Below are 8,774 nucleotides of genomic sequence, written 5' to 3' on the forward strand. Positions count from 1 at the left end.
ATGGACCCAACCCACTCTCCCTAATCTCAAGACGGGAAGAAGCTATGTAGCTTTAGGGAAATAAACAGCTTTATGGGGTTGGCTTGGTCTCCCTGTAGCAGGTCATCATTCTGCAGAGAACCTGGTGGTTTCCAGGTATAGGAGCCCAAGTGCTGAGTTGCACAACGAACCTCAGCCTTAGCCCAACCATGGTCAGCCTGACTTAGGGGCAAAGGAAATGGGAGACTTAGGGTTCCTACTTCCTTGACTAGTCCCTGGTCAGAAGAGCTTCATACAGAAATATAGCTAGTCCCTAGGACCATGCTCCAAGTGGGAGTTAGCCATCCTAACTAGGATGGAAGAAGATGACTAGAAGACTGGAAGACTGATGGCAGAGAAGGAAGAGGAGAAGTAGAAGATGGATAGATAGATCGAAAGAAATGTATTTTGTTTTCCCCTGCTCAGGGATTCCAGCCTACTCAGACCTTCCAGTCCATCTTCACTCTGCTTCCAGGGTAAAGTTGAAATCAGCCTCTTGAGGGGGGAAGGGGGGGGGTGGGAGGGCTTCCCTGGTGGCTTAGTGGCAGAGAATCTGCCTGCCAATGCAGAAGATGTTCAATCCCTGGTCCAGAAAGATCTCACATGCTGCAAAGCAGCTAAGCCCTGTGAGTCATAACTATTGAGCCTGCACTCTAGAGCCCGGGGAGCTACAACTCCTGAGCCCACGTGCCACAACTACTGAAGCCCCCATGCCCTAGATAGAACCAGTGCTCCGCAACGAGAAGCCACGACAATGAGAAACCCTCACATCGCAACTAGAGAGTAGCCCACTCTCGCTGCGACCAGAGAGAAGTCCACGTAGCAACGAAGACTCAGTGCAGCCGTAAATAAATAGATCAATAAAAATTAAAAAGTAAAGAGATCAACCTCTGGGTTGGGGGTGGGGGACTTTTCCAGTCTCAGGCTAGTGTATAAGGGAGGATACAGCGGGTAGGGAAGGGTCTGGCAGAGGGAAGGAGAGGCCTGAGCAGCAGCCACAGCCCCCAGTCGTCACTCTGAGGAACTCTTCCTCATTAAAGAAATCCTTTGTATGATGCTGCATTTCTTTCCCAGATTTGTGGCGACCACACTGGAGGAGGAGGCAGGGGCAGCTGTGGCAGCCTCGGCCGCTGCATAGACACCCAGCAGTGCGTCCCCGGCAGCAGACTTGGTGTCCCCCGTGTGAGGAGCCCAGGCCTTGCCCATTAGGCAGTGACTGGAAACATACCCTCCCCCCCACAAGCAGCCTCCTCAGTGACTATCCCAAATCCCTAAACAGATTCCTGGACTGAGAGAAACACAGTCCATAGCATGAATGTTTAAGAGCTGGATTGGGTAGCAAAAGGAACAGAAAATCCCTTCCCAATTCTGCAGTCACTCACAAAATCATGTGCAGCAGTGGGTATTTGTGCCTGTATATATGACGGGTTGCATACTTTTGGCCCCAGAATGACATTTCAAAAATATTTCTCCCCTACGAAGCCCCAACGGCTGTTCTTATGTCCTGCTATTGTGAATCAATCCTCTGTAAACCATACTGTGCCTTTCCCCCTGGATTTTAGTGAAAGAACTGTGCGAATGCAACTGCTTCATCCCAGAGTGACTGAAACAAAGACTAATACACAGGCAAGGAGCAGCCTTCCCAAAATGTACCCTTCTCTGATTTGGGAGGAAAGCTCCTGGAGGCACCAGCCCGTAATTGTGGTTGATGGTTAATCCTCCTTAGTACAAAGGCCCATCTTTTCACGATGCAGAAGCACCATTGACACAGGACTAACCTTTAGAGTTATAGCCCAAACTGGGAGTCCAGAGCTTAGACATGGATTGTCTATGCCTCTTCTAACCTGAACAAAAAGGATCTGAAGAAAATCACATTTTTCCCCTCGCAACAAAGCATTCCTAATCACTTCAGCTTGTTGGTGAATTTTTATTCCCGTGTCCACTTGGGATATTGAAATCGATCGCAGCAATATTTAATATATTACACTCCCAGGGTCATCACTCTCCTAAGACCGAATTCTCTCTCCTTCATGCCCTCAACTCAGCCTGATTTCTACCCTCCCACTGCCATCTGTCCAAGTCCTCCTGTTTTTCTGTCCACATAACTCCTTTAATTCTCAGCCCAGCCCCAGCAACTTCACGTTTATTTTGTTTTCTGGTATGGAAAATACTGAAAGCTCTAGGCAGCACTGCACTTAAAAGGGAAAATGAGGAGCTCAGTAGATTGGAGAAAATTAACCTGCCACAAACAACCTCATTAAAGAGCTGCCTACCAAGAGTTAAGAATTAATAGCAAAATGGATGGGAAAAAACCCTTGAGTGAAGAGACCTTAAAACCGCTTTCCCTGAAAGGTGCATAATTTACAAGCCCAACCTAACATTCGGTTTTATTTCCCTTTCCTAGTGACCTGTCCCATAACCTTGTAATCCACTGTGGGGGCGTTTTCTCTTTGGTCCCTTTCTTCTTTTTTTACACACACACCCATAGGTTTGCAAATCCAAGTACTTTCTGATATTTTTGGTTGAAAAATGCACTTAAATTGTTTGGGGCCTTTTAATTTAGAAAGACACTTTAAGAGACTCCTGGAATACCCTTTGGGAATTGTTAGATGATTTGAAGAGTGCCCTTAAAAGAATTGTGTTTGGATAGGAGGGGGTGTGGGGGAATCATGCAGAAAGCAGCAGGAAAAACCAGAGTGAGGACATTGTGTAGATTTAGTGTTCTGATGGAGCTATGGTTTATTTTGCACATGAAGTTCAAATTTAAGTAAAGCCCATGTACGTGGGCTGTAAGTTGCTTTTCTAATGTTTTATTGGGCATTGTATTCTATATTGGCATTTTATATGCATAATCTCATTTCAATGCAGAGCCGCATACTAAATCCTGGGGCAAGCAGATGAGAATGCAGTATGGATATTACACTCAATTTCATTGGCTTCAATAAGACTTTGCACATCGCGATTTCCATTGTAATGGCTTATCTTTGGCTAGAATTTTACACATTGACATGCTATTCCTTTGGCCAGGATCCTGAATGAAGAAACCGTGTCAATGGAACAGCCATAATGATTCCATTCACATTATAGAAGGTAACTGGGATCAATGGTTCTAACTGTATTTATTTTAAAATTTTCCTGTTTTTCTTAATAATCATTTTTGCATTTTTTTTCCTTTGAAGGAGATCACATTTTAAATCAACATTGTAGTATATACTGCCTAATGTTTCAAAACATGAAGAGATAGGAAATCCACCATCAGGATGCTTCCAATTCCTCTAGAAATGCTTCCATCTTGTCAGAATATTATATGTAGCCCACATGTTATGTAGGATTGGATCCTATTCAGATAAATCAACTAGAGACTGATACAAAGAACAAGATTTTAGAAGCCCTTGGCACCCTCCCTAAGTCTACATAATGAAGTGTCTTTTCCCCCCATTTAAATTATACGAAATAAGTTCTGTTTTTCTCTTATTCAATAGTAATGTTAAATTACAAACCACAGACCAAAATATATAGTATAATAGGAAATGTTGGTATTTCAGAGAAAGTAGATGTTTCTGAGGTCGTTTTACTAAAGAAGACGGCAGGCCTATATAACTAATTCCCTAATTTACTTCCCCCCCCCCCAACTTCTGAATTTACAAAATATACAGATGTAAAAAGATTTAAAAAAAAATAGACAAAATATTTTTATTTCCCTGAAACTGTATGAGCAGCAAAGCAATTGAACAATTCACATGATAACCAAGCTCTTCTACTTAAATTTTTTCCTTATTTAGGAGAGTGGGAAGTACCATCTCTCTCTGTCTCTCTTTTTCCACCTCTCTTTCTAAACTCAGATGAGAAACATTCTGGTAGCAGTGATATACACCCTTTTAATTCTCAATCATCTAAATCTCAGTTTAAGGTTTTCTTTTTTTTTTTTTTTTTTAAAAGCCTTTATTATAACAGATAAAAATAAAATTTGGCTTTCTGAAGACCACTTTGCCACATGATGTATAACACTTGGAACAAAATTAAAATTATCTCTTTGCATTTGCATCTGGCAATGTACTCCATGTTAGAACCATAGTTGTGTGTTTATGGAGTTGAGCCCTCCTCCACGCTGTTTTTTATAGCCCAACCGGAATAGCTCAACACATGCAGGACAAGAGGCTGGGAATTTCTGGCCCCTCACCCCAGCAAGAAAGCTCAGGGTCACTGCAGGTTCCTAGGCTGCCTGTATCAGCATTGCTTTAAGTCCAGATCTTCCTCTCTTTCCACCTCTGGAGAAAGTGTTGCTAACTGTTGGTATTCCCCCATGAAGCCTTCTCCTGGGTGTGAGGATTAGGTAGGGAGAGGGGAAGAAGAGGACAAGCTGAGAAGGTGGGAGAAGATAAAAAATAGATGATAAAGAAAAAAATGAGAAAACTTATTATGGCAATTTCTACCATAGCATGCAGGTTTTTACTTTGAGTGGGTCTAATAGCTAGGTGTTTGAAAGCTTAACCATCCACTAGTTTGCACATTTAGATTCAATGTAGAGGAAGAAAACTAATCTTGCACACTTGCACCACTGACAATCAAGGTATTCATTTGAAAAGGAAGGAAAAGGAAATCTAGAGAGAGGCAAGGGAGAATGAATGTAAAATGTGCCTTTATTCCTGGGAGATCCAAGAATTTAGGTCCTTTCCAGTCATTTCAGACTGAAACCCTTGCCTGCTGACAAGCTTCAAGATCTCTTACATATTTGCATCATGTCTAACTTCTATGGAAGGAGGGGGGCTTCTTCCTAAGCTTGGTGCAGTCTCTCTTCCTACTGTTTTTCCTTGCCACTGCTCATCACTTATCACAATTATTGTGTTGTTCCCAAAGGTAACTTAAACTGATCTTAAAGAGGGCAAGCACTTACAATGGAAATTATATCCCAACCCTTCCATGCCCCACATGTGCTTGTCCAACAGCCCAGACTCCAGGAAAATTGAGTTTGTTTGTTTGTTTGTTTGTTTTGATGGCTTGGGGAAGAGGGCAGGCAGCCACTTAGAGGGTTTCCTATCTGTTTCCCTCCCATCCTTCTGAGCATCCTGGTTGGGGAGGGCCTTGCAGACCCATGAGCAGTTGTTCTCTGCGAGGCTGGCGATATTTTAGGGTCTAAGTGTATTGACTGCTAAGCCTCTTCCATCCAAAAGGGTCAAACACAAACATATTGATGGCACTGATTAGATGAATAACTGGATCTTACTGGAGAGCCTCGAGGTTGCCTGTGATTCTCTCTCCACCTCTTCCTGTCTTGCTCCAGTCCTCTCAACTGGGGAAGGATCCAGGCAGCAGGAGCTAAGGAATCAGCAAGACCTGAGCATCTCAGGTACTTGGCTTGCTTCCCCTAAAGATGTTTTTCTGTTGTTTTTTTTTTTTTTTTTTCAGACTCTGTGGACAAACACACACACATCTGCAGGCAGCGGGCTCTCCTAATTCCATTTTGAAACCTCTCTTCCTCCACCTCTCTGGCCTTAATATCCCCTGTAAGGGCACAATCAGTGCCCTTCCCCCAGTTAGGCAGCAGTCTGCCCTGAAACCTTGGATGCAGCCGCAGAAGAATAGAGAGCTCGTTCGCTGTGCTGCAGGCTGAACAGCTCGGGGAAGAAGTCGTGGGAGTCAAGTAGTGGCCTAGGACAGGGCTGCTCGCTGACCAGGAAACATTTATTCAGCTGGGCAAAGTGAGCACCCACTCTGGCAATCTTAAGTGCTGCTGTTAGGTCCTAGGTAGAGAAAGAAAAGGAATGGCAGTCAGCAATTCCCGCATGGAAGCCACTGACAGGGGTTTAACTCCATACATTTTGGGACTGTGTTTTTCTAAACAAACTGGAGTGATCTTTAGGGGAAGCCAAAGACACATGAGGAAAACATCCTGTTTTGAGAAGCAGGAACGGTGGAATCGCAGTTAACTGCTCCCGAGTGCGTTCATCAGGAAAGGGAACTTGGGAGCCCAAGGCTTGAATTTGGTGAATTCGTGCAATTTGGAGTATTCCGACTTCGTATTGATCCCTATACTCAATTTTGAAAACAGCCTCCCTCACAGAAGTGTGGGTTGCGTTATCCCAGTATTTGCACGCATCGATTGGACTAAAATAAAATGCATCGTACTCTCCGCAAAGGAGGAAGAGGCAGGGACAGTCACAAGAGGAATAGCAGAAAGTGCATAGTTAATATGGGTTGTACGCGAATCCGCGAAACAAGTGCTTTAAACCCAAGGGGATTTCACGTAATAGCTAATTTGGTGAGAGAGCGAGAGTGCGCAGGGGGCCATCTTAGAAGGGAAGGAAGATAGCTGAATATAGGTTTTTCTGACTGGAATTAACATTTCCTTGTGATTTGCATTTGTTAATGTCCAAGCCCTAACGTACAGTCCACCTAACCCAGGGTTTTCCACCCCCCAGTGCAGGCGCCCGAAGAATTTCCCTTCCCTCCTGCCACACCGTCAGAGCTCAGAGGCTGCGGGGGAGCCTGCTGCTGCTTTTCCCTCCGGCCCACTGGGTCTTAAGTCCTGGAAGGGCGGCGGGGCCGAGCCCAGGGAGGCGCTCTCCAGGCCCGCAGGGTCCGGCGGGGTCCTGGGCTCCAAGCGAATCAGATGAACCCAGCGCCTGCCTGGTTTGGCCCATACCCTTCCGGGGTCCCAAATGGCTGGAGATGGGAAAAGGAGATAGGAATATCTTAGATTAAAGAAGAAATCCTTTATTTCCCTTGTTTAAACACACACACACCCCCAAAAACGGTTCCTCTTATTTCTCCTGTCTTCTGGGTCCATTTCAGGTTCCTAGTGGGGGTAGGGGGGTGGGGGGAGGAGAGAGAGACCGCGCGTGAGAAAGAAAGGGAGAAAGAGGGAGAGAGAAGGGAGAAAGAAAGCTTTAAACAAAAGACGACGAGGTGCAGGCAGGGGTCTGGAGCCCTCCTTCGGGGACCGCTCGGTCTGTAGCCTCTGCGGTCCCCCGGCCCTGCATTTTTGGGCTTTCGGCAGGCGTGGCCGAACCGGCCGGAGCCCGCGCTCGACGCGGCCGGAGAACTGAGACAAAGCCCCAGATCCAATCCACCACGACCCGCCCCCCGCCCCAGCCCCAGCCAGGGCGGCTCGAGCCCGCGCCCGGGGCCGGCGGCCTGCGGTCCAGGCTGTGACCGGAGAGGGGCGCCGAGTCCCCTGCGTCCGCCCGCGGCCTCGCCGCCTGGCCCGTCCGGTTCTCCTCGCAGCACCCAGCGAGCTGCTCTCGGCGGGCCTGCGAGTTCAAAACACGCCTTCTCATTTCCGAAAGCCCGGAGCCCCTCGCCACGGTCTTCCCCGGCCGGCGGCGTCTCCAGGGGTCGCCGCGGCGGTCCTGGCCGGCGTCCGCTTCCGCGCTGGGCCTCGGAGGCCAAGCGGCCATTTACTGCCCTCTGATTGCGCCAGGACCAGGTTAGCTCATAAAGCCTTTCACACTCAACAATGGGGATTTTCTCAACAATTAACAAGAAACAACATAATAAAGCCATTTACAAAGACCTTGCTATTTACTATAAATTAGGCACTCTTTAAGAGACCAGTGCGTAATTTCACACACTTTACAACTGGGGCTGCATTTTAAACACCCGAGAAAACAAGCTTGTTGCACTTTCCTGTGACCTGTCTGTGGTGCACTCTGTTTCCCCTCTTCCTCTCCAAGCAGCTTTGTTGGCGTTAAGCACTCATGCCTCCCCACCCAGCCCAGAGTGGTTTTCCAGGTCACTGTCTCACGTTTCCCGGTCATCATTCCACTTTCAGACGCACCCAGCGGTTCCAAGGGACGGGAACCACGGCGCCAAAGGAGGCAGGCCTGGCCCGGCGCGTCTCCCCGACTTGGGGGGTTCTGCCGGGCCTCGCCCGCGCCCTGCCAGACTCCGGGCCTGGGCTCTTGGGCCACTTCCTAGGGGGCGTTCGCAGCCCCGCCGGCCGGCCCAGTGTGAAGCCCCATCCCTTCGCCACTTGAGTTCCGCACACGCATTTGGAAGGCCTTGGCCAGCCCTCCGCCAAAGGCGACAAGCTGGGCCCCTTTTGCCTGGGGAAGAGAGCTGAGGCCTGGGCTAGGAGGTGAGAAAGAGGCAGGCGGCGTGTGCGTGCGCGGGGGTGGCAGATAACTCCAGGCCACACAAAAGGAGCGCCCAGAGGCGGTTCAGCCCCCAGGAGCCGACCCCGGGGAGGGGGCCAGGCCGGCTGCGCGTCCCGGCTTCCCTGCCCTGCCCCGGGTGGGTCCGGCCACGACGTCGCCTGGCCGCAAGGCCCGTAGGAGACGCGCTGGGGGTCGCGCGCAGAGGGGTGCGGGCCCTTCCGTCCCGGGAGCCGGTTGGTTCATTCGGAGGAGAGCAAGATCTGGGCGGGAAGAAAAAGTCACAAAGAAATTTGTTTGCCACTGTGCAAAATGGCGGCATTTGCACATCTTTCTGGTGGCGGCAGTGGCCCAGGCCAGAGAGCCGGGAGCTGCCCTGGGTCAGCGCGGTGGCTGCAGCAGGCGGGGGAGAAAGGGACCTCTAGGCCCCCTCGGCCCCCGGGCCGGCCCTTGGCCCGCTCGGTCGTCCCCGGCCTTCCCCCTCAGCCCGCCAGTCCCCAACCCCGCGCCAGCAGCCCCTAGACGCTGACCCCTGTTTACAAACACAGCCTGGGGGCGGGGTGGGGCGGCCGGAACGGGGGCTGGCGGTGTGGGGGAGGCGGCCCGCTCCCGAGGACGCCACCAGCAGAGAGGGACGAAGAGTTGGTGCGAGAGAGCGGGCCC

This window comes from Dama dama, chromosome 23 (genome assembly GCF_033118175.1).
Source record: "Dama dama isolate Ldn47 chromosome 23, ASM3311817v1, whole genome shotgun sequence".
NCBI classification, from domain to species: Eukaryota; Metazoa; Chordata; class Mammalia; order Artiodactyla; family Cervidae; genus Dama; species Dama dama.